This window comes from Delphinapterus leucas, chromosome 18 (genome assembly GCF_059928025.1).
Source record: "Delphinapterus leucas isolate spDelLeu-1000000601 "Yukka" chromosome 18, BTC_Dleu_Yukka2, whole genome shotgun sequence".
Taxonomy (NCBI): Eukaryota; Metazoa; Chordata; class Mammalia; order Artiodactyla; family Monodontidae; genus Delphinapterus; species Delphinapterus leucas.
Window position 1 is genome coordinate 22,345,382 of NC_143146.1, and position 18,897 is coordinate 22,364,278.

The following is an 18,897-nucleotide window of genomic DNA, read 5'->3' on the forward strand; positions in this document are numbered from 1 at the left end:
ATATGTAAATGGGAATTATTGATAGTAGTTATATCAAAGTTTCATCCCTGATTTTTAGTCCAGATATATGTTAAAATATAATAGGAATTTAGTATTCATCCAGGCTCAATATTAAATGGTAAAAATGCAAATATATGAAGATATAGTCTTCATGAATTTACCAGTTTAGCTGGAGACATATCATGCTATAAGCACATTTAACTTTGCTCTCCAAAGGTGTGCTCTTTTCTTTCAAATCTTTGTAGATTGTCTCCTCTCGTTTATCATGGTTTTTTTGTTGTCTTATTACTTTAAATTGCAATTGGTTAGATCTAGCCTCATTAACATGATGTTCATATTCTTCTCTATAATAAAGTAACTGAAACCTATATTCCTGATAGAGGTAAGATTATATGTCAGTGGTTCCTTGAGTCCACTGATCCACCAGGATCAATTACCTAGTACAATCATAATCCTCAGAAGGCTTGTTTGTGGACAATCTCTTAGAAGGGGCTGTGAGGATGAGGCAATTAAAGGCATTCATAGCACACATTTGTCCCATGAGCTCATAGAGTAGAGCTATTTGCAAAGAGCAATGTGAACACATGAGAAAGATGAGGGCTCCATCAACTTAGAATTTCAGGCAAGCTTTTCCTACTGCACAGCACTGGGGTGAAACTGTTACATAGGCATTCAAAATCCAAACAAGTAGTTGATGAAATTCCCTCCCCCAAAAAAGGAGGGGGGGGGGAGAAGAACATGTGCAAATAGTGTAGCAGTATGGTACGAAAATAGCAAGCTTAATATTTTTGGAGTTTATGTTAACATATGAGTAATCATGTAGTGGAATTGCTGCTTGATATCTTGGTAGAACATGGAGAAATTTTGAGACTTGTAATCAGGGGAATGAAGAAATTTACTTATTCATAGGTCATATTTCTACTTTTTTCAAAATTCTCTAAAGAAATTTAAATTTAGAAAGTAACTAGCTATTAGATTTAGGAAAATCCTCAACTTGGGAACAAAAGGATCAAAAAAAACCCCTCCAATACTTCTATGAGAGTAGTTTCACTTACTGGGTGTTATAAACTTACAGTCTTTGTATGTCTTTGATTAGAGTTGGAAATTAAATATGCTGATTTCAGTACAATGCCAATAACTTTCTCTATTCAATGATATACACAAATTTAATTATTACCTAACAAATGGAATAGCTGTTTTCTTGCTTTCAAAAGCTGTTTTGCTTTTAATTTCTCTTTTCCAAATTTCAGACACCTCATTGCTATTTGTATACATTATATCACATTACAGTTATAATGCTTCAAAGCAAACATCAGGCTTTATTAAACACCAGAATAGTTATTGACCCAATTTTGAATGCACAGGTTTCATTGTTTGTTACATACTCTCAGAGATCAGTATTTTGAGAATTCCTTTTAATTAAGATCAGTATTTTGAGAATTCCTTTTAATTTTTTCCCAACACTTTCAGTTCTCTGCCTTACCTTAACATTCACACTTAACTACTTGAAACAGTACTTACTTATATAGCAAATGTAATTAGTACTTTTAAAGCCTGAAGGCTAGCAGTTATCCACTTTCTATTAGTGAACAACTCTTATTACCCATCGTAGTCATTTTACTGTGATACAAAATATTAAGTTATACAAAGCTTTAGTTCTGACACAGTGGTAAAGAAGGATAAGCCATGATGACATGGCCATTTTGAATCCTATTCTTCAAAAAAATCAAACATTTAACAATACTGAATACCTATTATGCCCCAGACACAGGAAGTTCTTGGCTTTGATAATACACTAATTAACCAAAGTGACTCTGACTTCAAGGAGTGCATAACAGAGTGGAGGATACAGACAATAAATATAACAATATATAAATAAAAATAACAATAAGGTTGGCACTATATCTTATCATTTGCCAGAGTTTGATAAACATTAGGCAATTAAGAAATGTTTCTGAATGCATAGATTATGCCTAATACCGTTCTCCAGTTTACAAACTACACTTCTCTGGCAATGCCATTACATTTTGGAGAACAATATATAATGTAAAATCATCAACTCTTATAATAAATTTTAAAAGATGTCTCAATTATCTTACAATAAAGGCTCTTATAAGGAACCTCATTTTAAAGTTAGAGTGGTGAAGACAGTTAAATATTATTCTAATATAATTTAGCTATATTTAACAATAAATTTGACCCAGCTAACAGAAGGTAAAGTAATCTTGGTTCAGCTACATTGCTCCTACTACAACTTTTATAATTCTGGGTGAGGTAAAATTAAAGTGGTTGAATAGATGACAAGGTCATGTTCAGAGAGGTCAGGCATTTGATGTCAAGCAAAGAACATTGGTAGAACTTTGATTGCTACCAGTTTTCTTTGTTTTTGACATCTGCTTCTGGTGGTATAGAAAGTGGGGACAGATGCAAGAATAAAGTGTAGGACAAATATTAATTGTGACAATCAGTGTTCCTGCAGTTTTGAAACAAGGATTTTTTTTAAGTCAGCAAATGATCATAGACAATAACTGAATCTGTTAAAAAACATAAATTGGTAAAACACACAAAAAATCCTTAGTGCAGTCATATAAACTTTTAAAATTGCAAATGAGAAGACATTAAAAGTTTATAGATTGTTAAATCATGATGAATTATTTAGAACTATAATTCCACATGGTTTCAAATGAAATAGTGTGGTTTAATTTAAAAAATGGGAAAGGGGAATTTATTAGTTAACTTGCAAATAACTGTAGGGATTCAGAATACATCTCCCCAAGATGTGCGTGCCCCTTTGACATATGGATTATTTTGAGCTGAAGGCAATTGAGACCCTATGGGCTCAAGAGAAAAAACTGCCCCACCCTTAACTACCTAGAAGAATTTAAATTGAAGATTTTTCCTGAAAAAAGAGTTATTACTAGAGAAAAATTTAATCTAAGTAGCACCATCTATATGGCAGGACAAATATCTAACTACCAAACAGCTGCTATACATCGGCTGCCTATAGTCCTATGAAGGACATTCCTGTCCTTGGAAGCATCAGGCCCCTATGCCATTCCTTAGCTCAGTGATGCATATATACCTCATTTTACCTTTCCGTGTCTGAACCTCTCATGTGTGTGGAGTCCTTGGCTCTCTCGTGGATGTGGGGTTCTCATACATATGAATTAAAATTGGATTTTCTCCTTTTTTTTTTTTTTTTTTTCAGTACACGGGCCTCTCACTGTTGTGGCCTCTCCCGTTGCGGAGCACAGGCTCTGAACGCACAGGCTCAGTGGCCATGGCTCACGGGCCCAGCCGCTCCGCGGCATGTGGGATCTTCCCAGACTGGGGACGAACCCGTGTCCCCTGCATCGGCAGGTGGACTCTCAACCACTGCGCCACGAGGGAAGCCCCGGATTTTCTCCTATTAATCTGTTTCATGACATTTTAATTATTCAAGCAGCCAAAAGAATCAAAGAAAGGAAAGTGGGAGAAAAATTTTCCCCTTTCTGACACAACTATGGTACTTCATTTTCAACTTTCCTTACAATAAAAGAGATTACAAAAGCTAATTCTATATTAATCATTGTTAAATAGACAACAATTACTACTACATTTTTGAGGGTGTGGATTAATATATTATTTATTGCTCTTTAAGAATGCAGATGGGAAAACTGGACAGCTACATGTAAAAGAATGAAATTAGAACACTCCCTAACACCATACACAAAAATAAACTCCAAATGGATTAAAGACCTAAATGTAAAGCCAGACACTATAAAACTCTTAAAGGAAAACATAAGCAGAACACTCTATGATATAAATCTCAGCAAGATCCTTTTTGACCCATCTACTAGAGAAATGGAAATAAAAACAAAAATAAACAAATGGGACCTAATGAAATTTAAAAGTTTTTGCACAGCAAAGGAAACCATAAACAAGACAAAAAGACAACACTCAGAAGGGGAGAAAATATTTGTAAATGAAGCAACTGGCAAAGGATTAATCTCCGAATACACAAGCAGCTCATGCAGCTCAATATCAATAAAACAAACAACCCAATCCAAAAATGGGCAGAAGACCTAAACAGACGTTTCTCCAAAGAAGATATACAGACTGCCAACAAACACATGAAAGGATGCTCAACATCACTAACCATTACAGAAATGCAAATCAAAACCACAATGAGGTATCACCTCACACCAGTCAGAATGGCCATCATCAAAAAATCTACAAACAATAAATGCTGGAGAGGGTGTGGAGAAAAGGGAACCCTCTTGCACTGTTGGTGGGAATGTAAATTGATACAGCCACTATGGAGAACAGTATGGAGGTTCCTTAAAAAACTAAAAATAGAACTACCATACAACCCAGCAATCCCACTACTGGGCATATACCCTGAGAAAACCATAATTTAAAAAGAGTCATGTACCACAATGTTCATTGCAGCTCTATTTACAATAGCCAAGACATGGAAGCAACCTAAGTGTCCATCGATAGATGAATGGATAAAGAAGATGTGGCACATATATACAACGGAATATTACTCAGCCATAAAAAGAAACGAAATTGAGTTATTTGTAGTGAGGTGGATGGACCTAGAGTCTGTCATACAGAGTGAAGTAGGTCAGAAAGAGAAAAACAAGTATCATATGCTAACACATATATATGGATTCTAAAAAAGAAAATGGTTCTGAAGAACCTAGGGGCAGAACAGGAATAAAGACACAGACATAGAGAATGGACTTGAGGACATGGGGAGGGGGAAGGGTAAGCTGGGACAAAGTAAGAGAGTGGCATGGACATATATACACTACCAAATGTAAAATAGATAACTAGGAGGAAGCAGCTGCATCGCATAAGGAGATCAGCTCAGTGCTTTGTGACCACCTAGAGGGGTGGGATATGGAGGGTTGGAGGGAAATGCAAGAGGGAGGGGATATGGGGATATATGTATATGTACAGCTGATTCACTTTGTTATACAGCAGCAACTAACACAACATTGTAAAACAATTATACTCCAATAAAGATGTTAAAAAAATAAATTTAAAAAAATAAAAAAGTTAAAAAAAAGAATGCAGACTTTGGATTCAGGTAGATGGATTAGACACATGCAGGGCTCTGTGCAACAGGTAGCCTTAGTGGGGCTTCTCCTCATAGCAGTTTTGTGACTTTTATTCATGTTTTTTTTTTTTTATCACTGTCTCTTAGCTTCCTCATGTGTTAGCAAAGACACCATGAATCCCATAATGCTGTTTTGGAGTCAGATGAGAAAATGTTTATAAAGTACTTATTGCATACATTATTTTGCAAAACAAACAACTGGAATAAAATAGGTGCTCAATAAATGTTTACTGAAGAAAAAAATGAATGTAGTAGTTTTAGAAATAAAAGGAGAAACACTTTCAGTAAGATAATGAATATAAATTCTGTTATCTTTCAGGTTTCTAAAGTGGTAATACTTTAGTAGTTCAAACATGTTTACTAATAGAGTATGACAAAGTGTAATAGTCAGACTTACAATAAAGACTTTAGAAGGAGAAAGTAGAAATGATATTTTCGATAACTAAGAAAACTTTTAGTATTGTGCACTGGCCTAGAATTATGACTGCATGCACCTATATTTTAAACCATATATCTACATTTATGGGTATATATATATGAGAAACTACATCACAGACAGTATTTTAATATGGTATCTAGATATTTTTACACTTTTTTTTCTATTTTGGAAAAATATTTAACACAATTTTCATCTCCCATGCAGATGTAGCACATAATAAGCTATGTCCAGTTACACACTTTTCTTAATAACACCCCATCCCCAACCTGAAGTTTGATCAGAGTAAACTGGGAAATGATTATTGTACTTCATCAGTTGTAATTTCCTTTACATAAATTGCTCTTGCTCCAACACATCTCATTACACATTAATCCATAATGCATCCATCAGTTCAATATTAGCATATTTACCCATTAGTCAGTGTGAACCTCTAAACATCTATACAACAGAATAGAGAGAAATATTTTGTCAAATGAGAGTGATACAAAGTAGAATAGAAAAAGGGCCTTAATAAAGGTAAAATGTTTTTGGAAATGAACATTCATTGAATAACTACCTTGTGTCAGGCCTTTTGTTCAATTTTCAACATACACAGACTCAGTTTTATTTGATTTTCCCTAAACATTGTGAAGTCAACCTTAGTATTACCATTTTACAGATGACAAAGGAAACAACAACAACAAAAAAAAAACCCCGAAGTTAGTAGAGGTTAAGATACTCCTTCGAGTTTTTACTTCAATATCCCCTACTCAGATACACATCATATTACTCAATATCCATGGAATACCTTCAAATATCCATAGTCTCTCATCTCCCTTCCCTATATCTACTGTCAAACACTGATTTCAGCCCCTTATAATCTTTTGCTTGGACTACTCCTAGTTAATTCTCTGCCTCCAGTTTTAAATATCTCCTTTCTCCTTCCCACACATCAGTCAGGTCATGTTACTTCTTGGGATAAAATCCTTCAGGGATTCCCTATTGTGCGACGATGAAGAGAAAGCTACATTGCATGACACATTAAGCCCTCTTTGAGTTGCCTCCTCCTGTTTCATTCCACTTCTCCCCTGCAGCCCCTGCCCTGAAACCTGATGCGCCCTCCTTACAAAGCGATTTGTACTTTGTGGTCTGATTGTGCACAATCATGTCTCTAAGCCCATTTTTCCTCAGCTTGGATTTCCATATTAATTTTTCACTACCCAAGTCAAGCATCACCTCCTCTATAAAGCATGTCAGACTGAGAGTTATTTCTCAGATGACTGATCACCATGTACCATACAGACTGTAAAAGTATGGTAAAACTTTTCTCTAAAATATGCCTTGGAGAAAAGGAATCATCTTATATTTGAATTTATTATACCACAGCATACTTTTCCAGTTTACTATTTATTCAATTGCTATTTTTGGGAAAAAAAATTTGAGGAAGAAACATTTCTTTGAAACAACTTTCATCATTTCTGACTCTGGATGCTTTAATAGGTCACATAATAGCATTCATTAAAAAAAAGAATAAAAAGTCACTTTATGATAGATCAGTAGTTATTCATAAATTTAGGACCTTACCATTACTGGTGTTGGATATGAACAAAAATAACCCATTTAAATATCACTTTTGAAAAGTCATAAATAAAAGTATTATACAAGTAAAACATACAATGCAAGAATATTTGAAAAAAAGCATGAGAGAGAAAACGGTCCTTCTAATGTGATGACTCGGGATAAAATTTCCAGTGACAGCATCATACAAGGTTTTTTTAAGTGCCATATTTCAGAAAATAGGCAGAAGTGAAGATGATGTACTTTAGAAAGCTGTGCTGGTTGCTTCATAAAGCAGCTGCCATGATGACTAGACAGTGATGTCTAGGATTCACATGAAAGGTTTAAGAAAATTGCTTCATAAAATATGGTAGAAAAAAGCCATAACTTTATAGTAAAATATTATTTTATATAGTGCTATTTGAAGTGTGTTCATGTAATAAATGGATTAATCGTGTATTAAAAGTATGCATTTATCTACTTTTTTTTCAGGATAGAAAAAACATTTTTGTTGCCTTTTCTTGTGTGTTAAAGAGAAAACTGTTTTGTAGTCTCATGTCTTATTTTTTGGACATATGCAATACTTCTTTTATGGATTTTTACTTTGTATTAATTTTTATCAGTCACTTTTCCTTAATATGCCACTAATTTCTTGATGAACAGAGAATGTAAATTACATAAGGAAAGGCTGTTTTGTCAATAAATGGCATTATCACCGTGGTCTTGAACAGTTCTGAGTTTAGAGTGGGTACTTAATACATACTGCTAGAACAGATCATGAAATCACTGCATCCTTACCCACTTCACAGTGTTGACACTCAGTAAACAATTATTTTTTCTAGTAGGAGTTCATTATTATAATGAGTAATGAATAAATGAATATCATACCGTAGCGAAGCAGAAGAAGTCTGAATCAAGTCGAGATTTTGTTTCATGTTAAATCTCACAGTATATCCACTGACTCTGAAAAAACAGAAAATCAGTAGATTATTTCCATCTTTGAGTGGGGGTAGCAGCTTGATAGGGAAAATATTATGAATTTAATAAGGCTGAATTGAAATTTCCCACAGTTCCTTAATAGTGACTCATATATTTTATTTAGGCCAAACCTAATTTTAGCTCAATAGTTCCTAGCTGAGTGGGCATTCCCACCAGCATATACTGCTCTTGAGGTAGAATTTGACATTACATGCTTAAGGCTGAATGACTAGTTTTTACTCTTCTAGATGGAGTCCACAGAGGCCCTATAAAACAAGAAAGTGTTTATCCCGGAAAGCTAAAATAAAAGGTCTTCATGTAAAGAACTTCATTAAAGCATTCATTTTCTTCAGCCACTCTTTCCGTAGGTTAGTCTGTCAGACTACTAAATTGCTGACACTGAAACACCAACCCAGCCCTATTCTATCCTTTTGGAAATAGGATCCCTTGATTAGTCCCAAGTATCCAGTGTCAATTCTATTAAGACTCACAACAGTCTGTATCCAGTCTTTTTGATTCTGAGAACCAAAAAGTCCCATACTAAACTCTTTGTGTGCTAGACACAAGTCAAAAGAAATATCTTTGCTGAGTCATTATATTATATCTTGATAGCTATTAAGAAAAACCTAATCGTTTCCTAAAAGTATTTTATACTTATAATACATACTTTTTGTTCATGTATCCATGTATCCATGATTCTTTTTTTTAAACTTGAGTTCTCTTTGAAGCTTAAGAACTTATAAAGATGTCTCTGTCCTTTGAATTCATAATATCAAGCATTTGTCTCTCATGACATAATCATGTAATACCATATCATTTATCTCCCATTGTTTGATAGTTAGCTTCCACATATGACTAATTACAAGACAGTGAAAGGATTGTACTCAAATACTTCTCCCTTTTACTGAGGAATTAGTAAACTATTCTTCATGTGAATCAATAAAGTTTGTCAGATGTCTTGCTCTATACTCTTCCTTTTGGTTTATGTTTGTCCTAAGCAGAAGACTCCCTCTGCATTTGATTTATGTTTACACTGATTATGATACAGGGGCCTACTATCATTTTCTGTTGCTGGTGGTGTTTTACTGTCTCTTTTGGAAAAATACCATGTTGCTTATTCCTATAATAGCCGTGATTTATCTTTCTTTACTTAGGGTCCCCATGATATCAATTACTCAACAAAAGTCTCAGTCTCAGAGCTCTTGGTATTTTAGAAACCCTGCCCTTCCTTGATCAGATACCTGTGTTGTCAGGTGACTCAGAGCTTGAATTCTTGGTAGGGATTTGAGAAAAAAGATACTCTCATAAATTGTTGCATAACATATGAATTTCTTTTATCCTTGTTCCCTTTGTCACAGACTGCCTTCTCCTTACCTAATATAGTTTTATCTTCCTACCCAAATATAGAACACATTTAATGCTCCCTCAGGGAGACAAAGAGTCCCATCCTGTCACTTCATCCATCTCAAAATCTATCTTCCTTAGCAGGTCTTGGGGCTTCCTTTGGTATACAGAGATATAGACTAAAATTACTTTTCTTGTCCTCTCCTTCAAACTTGTATACCAAATACACAATGGTAAAATAGGGTCAAAACTTCTCTTTTCATTAGGAGAAAAAAACTGATGGAAGATACAGACTTCAGTGTTTAAGGCAATTCTGAAATCCCAAGACAAGGAAAATGCCATTCATGATTTTATCAATCATCTTTAAAACAGTTTCTAATTCACGGTACTGCCATTTCAACTATATTTATATGTGTGGCTTTACTCAATTTGAATAGTTTCTCCACAATATTTTGGATTCCATTTTTTGGTATGTTTTTTAAAATTGAATATTTATTTTAATAAATTTTCTGTTCATAAATCCTGATAATTAAGAAAAAAGTTAGCATAATTGCCATAAAATGAAAATTGATATTTATATTGTTTCAATTTTTTTTTAATTATATTGAGATTGGAAGTTCTGCGATGCAGAGATAGTGCTAAATTTTCTGGTGTTTACTTATTTTTCTGTGGATCCTAAAACTTTTATTTCTGTATTCTCAAGTATAGTTGCTCATTTCTTGGTCATATATATTCAGCTGAATATGCAACTAACTCTGCAATAAATGAAGAAAACTAATCTATAAAATAACATTGTCCTCTCAGATGAAAGTCTGCAGACAACACAATTTTATATGTTATATTGTTATCTGAATTCTTAATGTTTTTGTTTAATATTTTGGTGAAAAGAAAAAGTAAATATTCCACTATCAGGAGGAATAAAACAAAAGTAATTCTTGGAAGTGTTATTTCTGAAACAGCTATCCAGTTAGGAGAAGAAACACAATTCAATATATGCTCCCTGCTAAAAGAGTTAATCTAATAGTTTTGATAGAGATACATGAATATTAAAGTCAATACATACAAGTTAATTTAATTTGTAAAACAAAAGAAACAGAAAAAATGGGTGTCTTGTCAAATAGATAATCAGATAAATAATATTCTAGCATACATTATTATATTAAGAAGCTTTAAAGAGCAAAAAACTTTGTTAAGATTTTTGAAATGTAAAGAATCTTTATAGTGCTCTTTAAAATACATCAGAAAAGGGCTTCCCTGGTGGCACAGTGGTTGAGAGTCCGCCTGCCGATGCAGGGGACACGGGTTCGTGCCCCGGTCCGGGAAGATCCCACATGCCGCGGAGCGGCTGGGCCCGTGAGCCATGGCCGCTAAGCCTACGCGTCCGGAGCCTGTGCTCCGCAATGGGAGAGGCCACAACAGTAAGAGGCCCGCATACCGCAAAAAAAGAAAGATCAAATCAAAAGCAAGTTGTTTTAAGTAGCATATCTACAATGTAAAGGTAGTTTAGTTATATATTGAATATTTATATAAGTGAAATAAGAATATTCCATCAAAAGTCTCTCATGACAGGTAGATGCTTTCAGGGCTGACACTGGCACATATTAATTTAAATAGATTTCACAAAATCAAAATAGATAAAGAAATAGGTTTTATTGGAGAAATGGAAAAATGAAGCTTATCAGTGTAGAAATCCATTGAGTTCCCATGCTCCCCATCACCCCACGGAAATGTGCTTCAGATCAGGGTACGGGTGAGTTTAGTGGTAGAGGGAACCCTCCTTTCCATGCTCCTTCCTCCAATGAGGCAACAGGAGAAAATGGCATTGTCAATGCATAAATACACAGGCCATTTTGTGCCTGGCAGTCAGGATACAGATGTCAGCACTTCTAAAGTTATCTGGGAATGGTAGTCCTCAAATCTGGAGATATTTCGTAGCTGGGGTTCTTAAGTATATGGGACGTTACAGCCTCCTGGCTGGAGGGAGAAAGCTATGAACCTTGTGTAAAATAGAATCTGGTTTTATTTTCTCCTACTAGAAGAAGGCTTAGGGCTCTTTGCCCCGGCAATTGATGGTAAGTTTCCAGTCTAATTCTCAGACAATTTCCTTTTGCAATAAAAATATGTCTTACAGAATCACCTCTTTCAGCAATATATAAAAACATAACAGTTTGCAACAATAGACAACAAATATTTGTAGAATAATTGAAGATATCCTCTTTTTGAGGAAGAAAAAAGAGAACGTGACAGATGTCATCACTCACTATCAGGAGTTCCTCCCTCTTAACTAGCAATATGGTCTTTTACGAACTTCAGCAAAGGTGAATGAAGCACCGTAATGTCAATGAAAACACTGAATAAAATATTTTTCTTCTTGCATCAGAAATTAAACAGAAAGCAATAAATATCTAATATTTACTTGTTTTTCCCAGTAAAAAAAATATTGTGTTCTTAGGCTCCTGATTAAATAAAATAGGTAAAAAGGGGAATGAAAAAAACAAATAGGAAAGTACTATGCAATTTACACATGCCTTAAAGCCTAACACTATATTTTATTGTTCCTTTTATTTATATATTTCTATTTCTACACTAATAAAAGACAAAACATAAAATTAGAAGTTAAAGTAAACATGAAGGAAATCGATCTCCAACTTCAGACTTTCTTCTCTCTAAGGAAAAACATCAAGCTTAAACGATAAACACTGTTAAGTCAGTGTAGAATACTATGTGCCCTAAATATGATGTGATATAATGAGAAAAGTAGAGCAAGAGCCAAAACACAGGCCAAGTGACTTAACTGTATTTTTTGCCATCTAAACATACTCCAGTATTTTTGTTTATTTGCTTTTAAAGGCTTTGGCTTATCTACCTTGGAAAGTCAGTAAAAATTTTAAAAGCAACCCCTGAAAACTAGAAAGGATCTTAACAGACAGAATGTAGAATGACTGGACTCATATTGCCAAATAAACTAAAAAAATACTTAAATTTGAATTTCAGATAAATGAGTATGTTTTTAGTATAAGTATGTCCCCATATTGCATGGAACATACTTATCCTAAATATGAACTCACGGCTTATCTTAAACCCAAATTTAACTGAGCACTGTGCTTTCTTAATTGCTAAATCTGGCAAGCCCACACTGTACAAAAACACAACAAACCCTCAGAACATCAGCTATGGTACTGTCACCAAAATGAAAGATAAAAGTTCCACCGCTACTTTGCCTCTCTTCTTCTGGGGAGACCTTCACTGATGTACATTTGTTGTGACAGGTTCTATTTTCTGAAAAATTATTGAATCCCTGTTTAACCCTTGAGGGTTAAATTGAAATGGAAAAATTTTTAAATATGTTTATGCATTTCCTTTTTATTTGAATTGATCAATATCACAAGAGTAATAGTTTTTATAAAAGAACATAAAAGTAGAGAGGTTCTGAAAAATTATCTTTGTCTTTCTGTTTTTATAGTTCTTCTATCTTATTTTGGCCTGGGAATAGCTTGTTTTAAACTTCTGTTTTCATTTGTATTTTAAAACTATGATAGGTTTTATTAGAGATTGGTTCAAGATGGCAGAGTAGAAGGACATGCTCTCAATCCCTCCTGCGAGAAAACTGGAATCACAGCTAACTGCTGAACAATCATCAACAGGTAGACACTGGAACTCACCAAAAAAGATACTCCACATCCAAAGACAAAGGAGAAGCCACAGTGAGATGGTAGGAGGGGGGAATCACAACAAAATCAAATCCCATAACTGCTGGTTGGGTGACTCACAAACTGGAGAACACTTATACCACAGAAGTCCACCCACTGGAGTGAAGGTTCTGAGCCCCACGTCAGGCTCCCAACCTGGAGCTCTGGTAATGGGAGGAGGAATTCCTAGAGGATCAGATTGTGAAGACTAGCGAGATTTGATTGCAGGACTTTGACAGGACTGGGGGAAACAGAGACTCCACTCTTGGAGGGCACACACAAAGTAATGTGCTCATTGGAACCCAGGGGAAGGAGCAGTGACCCCATAGAAGATTGAACCATACCTACCTGCTAGTGTTGGAGGGTCTCCTGCAGAGGCGGGGGGTGGCTGTGGCTCACTTTGGGGACAAGGACACTGGCAGCAGAAGTTCTGGGAAGTACTCCTTGGCATGAGCCCTCCCAGAGTCTGCCATTTGCCCCACGAAAGAGCCTGGTAGGCTCCAGTGTTGGGTTGACTCAGGCCAAACAACAGGGAGGGAACCCACCCCACCCATCAGTAGACAAGCGGATTAAAGTTTTACTGAGCTCTGCCCACCAGAGCAACACCCAACTCTATCCACCACAAGTCCCTCCCATCAGGAAGCTTGCACAAGCCTCTTAGATAGCCTCATGCAACAGAGGGCAGACAGCAGAAGCAAGAGGAACTATAATTCTGCTGCCTGAGGAAGGAAAACCACATTCACAGAAAGATAGACAAAAAGAAAAGGCAGAGGACTTTGTGCCAGATGAAGGAACAAGATAAAACCCCAGGAAAACAATTAACTGAAGTGGAGATGGGCAGCCTTCCAGAAAAAGAACTCAGAATAATGATAGTGAAGATGATCCAGGACCTCGGAAAAAGAATGGAGGCAAAGATTGGAGAAGATGCAAGAAATGTTTAACAAAGACCTAGAAGAATTAAAGAATAAACAGAGATGAACAATACAATAACTGAAATGAAAACTACACTAGAAGGAATCAGTAGCAGAATAACTGAGGCAGAAGAACAGATAAGTGACCTTGAAGACAGAATGGTGGAATTCACTGCCATGGAACAGAATAAAGAAAAAAGAATGAGAAGAAATGAAGACAGCCTAAGAGATCTCTGGGACAGCATTAAACACACCAACATTATAGGAGTCCCAGAAGGAGAAGAGAGAGAGAAAGGACCAGAGAAGATATTTGAAGACATTATAGTTGAAAACTTCCCTAACATGGGAAAGGAAGGAGCCACCCAAGTCCAGGAAGGGCAGTGAGTCCCATACAGGATAAATCCAAGGAGAAACATGCCGAAACACAGAGTAATCAAATTGGCAAAAAGTAAAGACAAAGAAAAAATATTGAAAGCAGCAAGGGAAAAATGACAAATAATATACAAGGGAACTCCCATAAGGTTAATGGCAGATTTCTCAGCAGAAACTCTAGAAGCCAGAAGGGAGGGCCACGATATATTTAAAATGATGAAAGGGAAGAACCTACAACAAAGATTACTCTACCCGACAAGGGTCTCATTCACATTCGACAGAGAAATCAAAAGCTTTACAAACAAGCAAAAGCTAAGAGAATCCAGCACCACCAAACCAGCTCTACAGCAAATGCTAAAGGAGCTTCTCTAAGTGGGAAACACAAAAGAAGAAAAGGACCTACAAATACAAACCCATAACAATTAAGAAAATGGTAATAGGAACATACATATCAATAATTACCTTAAATGTGAATGCATTAAATGTTCCAACCAGAAGACATAGACTGGCTGGCAGATACAAAAACAAGACCCATATATGTGCTGTTTACAAGAGACCCACTTCAGACCTAGGGACACATACAGACTGAAAGTGAGGGGATGGAAAAAGATATTCCATGCAAATGGAAATCAAAAGAAAGCTGGAGTAGCAATTCTCATATCAAATAGACTTTAAAATAAAGAATGTTACAATAGACAAGGAAGGACACTACATAATGATGAAGAGATCAATCCAAGAAGAAGATATAACAATTATAAATATATATGCACCCAACATAGGAGCCCCTCAACACATAAGGCAACTGCTAACAGCTATAAAAGAGGAAATCGCCAGTAACACAATAATAGTGGGGGACTTTAACACCTCACTTACACAAATGGACAGATTATCCAGACAGAAAATTAATAAGGAAACACAAGCTTTAAATGACACAATAGACCAGATAGATTTAATTGATATTTATAGGACATTCCTTCCGAAAACAGCAGATTACACTTTCTTCTCAAGTGCAAACGAACATTCTCCAGGATAGATCACATCTTGGATCACAAATCAAGCCTCAGTAAATTAAAGAATATTGAAATCATATCAAGCATCTTTTCTGACCACAACAGTACGAGATTAGAAATCAATTACATGGAAAAAATGTAAAAAACACAAACACATGGAGGCTAAACAGTATGTTACTAAATAAACAAGAGATCACTGAAGAAATCAAAGAGGAAATCAAAAAATACCTAGACATAAACTACAATTAAAACACGATGATCTACAACCTATGGGATGAAGCAAAAGCAGTTCTAAGAGGGAAGTTTATAACTATACAAGTCTACCTCAAGAAACAAGAAAAATCTCAAATAAACAATCTAACCTTACACCTAAAGGAACTAGAGAAAGAAGAACAAAAGAAACCCAAAGTTAGCAGAAGGAAAGAAATCATCAAGATCAGAGAAGAAATAAATGAAATAGAAACAAAGAAAACAATAGCAAAGATCAATAAAACTAAAAGCTGGTTATTTGAGAAGATAAACAAAATTGATAAACCATTAGCCAGACTCATCAAGAAAAAGAGAGGACTCAAATCAATAAAATTAGAAATGAAAAAGGAGAAGTTACAAGAGACACCGCAGAAATACAAAGCATCATAAGGGACTACAACAAGCAACTCTATGCCAATAAAATGGACAACCTGGAAGAAATGGACAAATTGTTAGAAAGGTATAAGCTTCCAAGACTGAACCAGGAAGAAATAGAGAATGTGAACAGACCCATCACAAGTAATGAAATTAAAACTGTGATTAAAAATCTTCCAACAAACAAAAGTCCAGGACCAGATGGCTTCACAGGTGAATTCTATCAAACATTTAGAGAAGAGCTAACACCCATCCTTCTCAAACTCTTCCAAAAAATTGCAGAGGAAGGAACGCTCCCAAACTCATTCTATGAGGCCACCATCACCCTGACACCAAAACCAGACAAAGATACTACAAAAAAAGAAAATTACAGACCAATATCACTGATGAATATAGATGCAAAAATCCACAAAAAAATACTAGCAAACAGAATCCAACAACATATTAAAAGGATCATACACCATGGTCAAGTGGGATTTAACCCAGGAATGCAAGGATTCTTCAATATATGCAAATCAATCAATGAGATACACCACATTAACAAGTTGAAGAAGAAAAACCATAGGATCATCTCAATAGATGCAGAAAAAGCTTTTGACAAAATTCAACACCGATTTATGATAAAAACTCTACAGAAATTGGGCATAGAGGGAACCTACCTCAACATACTAAAGGCCATATATGACAAACCCACAGCAAACATCATTCTCAATGGTGAAAAACTGAAAGCATTTCCTCTAAGATCAGGAACAAGACAAGGATGTCCACTCTCACCACTATTATTCAACATAGTTTTGGAAGTCCTACCATGACAATCAGAGAAGAAAAAGAAATAAGAGGAATACAAATTGGAAAAGAAGTAAAACTGTCACTGTTTGCAGATGACATGATACTATACATAGAGAATCCAAAAGATGCCACCAGAAAACAACTAGAGCTAATCAATGAATTTGGTAAAGTTGCAGGATACAAAATTAATACACAGAAATCTCTTGCATTCCTATATACTAATGATGAAAAATCTGAAAGAGAAATTAAGAAACACTCCCATTTACCATTGCAACAAAAAGAATTAAATACCTAGGAATAAAGCTACCTAGGGAGAAAAAAGACCTTTGTCTTTTGTATGCAGAAAACTATAAGACACTGATGAAAGAAATTAAAGATGATACCAACAGATGGAGAGATGTACCATGTTCTTGGACTGGAAGAATCAATATTGTGAAAATGAAAATGACTATGCTACCCAAAGCAATCTACAGATTCCATGCAATCCCTATCAAATTACCAATGGCATTTTTTAAAGAACTAGAACAAAAAATCTTAAAATTTGTATGGAGACACAAAAGAAGCAGTCTTGAGGGAAAAAAAGCAGAGCTGGCAGAATCAGACTCCCTGTCTTCAGACTATACTACAAAGCTACAGTCATTAAGACACTATGGTACTGGCACAGAAACAGAAATATAAATCAGTGGAACAAGATAGAAAGCCCAGAGATAAACCCGAGCACCTATGGTCAACTAGTCTATGACAAAGGAGGCAAGGATATACAATGGATAAAAGACAGTCTTTTCAATAAGTGGTGTTGGGAAAGCTGGACAGCTACATGTAAAAGAATCAAATTAGAGCACTCCCTAACACCATACACAAAAATAAACTCAAAATGTATTCGAGACCTAGATATAAGACCAGACACTATAAAACTGTTAGAGGAAAACATAGGAAGAACACTGTTTGACATAAATCACAGCAAGAAGTTTTTTGATCCACCTCCTAGAGTAATGGAAATAAAAACAAAAATAAACAAATGGGACCTAATGAAACTTCAAAGCTTTTACACAGCAAAGGAAACCATAAATAAAATGAAAAGACGGCCCTCAGAATGCGAGAAAATATTTGCAAATGAATCAACGGACAAAGGATTAATCTCCAAAATATATAAACAGCTCATGCAGCTCAATATTAAAGAAACAAACAACGCAATCCAAAAATGGGCAGAAGACCTAAATAGACATTTCTCTAAAGAAGACATACAGATGGCCATGAAGCATATGAAAAGCTGCTCAACATCACTAATTATTAGAGAAATGCAAATCAAAACTACAATGAGGTATCACCTCACACTGGTTAGAATGGGCATCATCAGAAAATCTACAAACAACAAATGCTGGAGAGAGTGTGGAGAAAAGGGAACACACTTGCACTGCTAGTGGGAATGTAAATTGATACAGCCACTATGGAGAACAGCATGGAAGTTCCTTAAAAAAGTAAAAATAGAGTTACCATATGACCTAGCAATCCCACCACTGGGCATACACCCAGAGAAAACCATCATTCAAAAAGACACATGCACCCCAATGTTCACTGAAGCACTATTTACCATAACCAGGTCATAGAAGCAACCTAAATGCCCATCAGCAGAAGACTGGGTAAAGAGCATGTGGTACATATATACAATGGAATATTACTCAGCCAGAAAAAGGAACTAAATTGGTTCATTTGTAGAGACGTTGGATGGATCTAAAGACTGTCATACAGAGTGAAGTAAGTCAGAAAGAGAAAAACAAATATCGTATATTAACGCATGTATGTGGAACCTAGAAAAATTGTACAGATGAACCGGTTTGCAGGGCAGAAGTTGAGACACAGATGTAAGGAACAAACGTATGGACACCGAGGGGGGAAAGCGATGGGGGTTGGGGGTGGTGTGATGAATTGGGAGATTAGGATTGACACGTATACACTGATGTGTATAAAATGGATGACTAATAAGAACCTGCTGTATAAAAAATAAATAAAATAAAATTCAAAAAAAACCCCAAAACTCTGATAGGCCATTTCCCCAAATGGACATATTCTTTGTATTGCTTATTTATCCAATGTGTCT

The 18,897-nt window shown here is 35.4% G+C and overlaps 1 long non-coding RNA gene across 1 annotated transcript in view; it reads right to left on the minus strand.

Moving 5' to 3' along the window:
• Positions 1-18,897, minus strand: part of LOC149746829 (uncharacterized) — a 188,475-nt gene that overhangs the window by 149,110 nt on the left and 20,468 nt on the right. Inside the window, exon 2 of the long non-coding RNA XR_016388652.1 lies at positions 7,971-8,045. This is a non-coding gene — a long non-coding RNA (uncharacterized LOC149746829). The remainder of the gene's footprint in view (positions 1-7,970; positions 8,046-18,897) is intronic.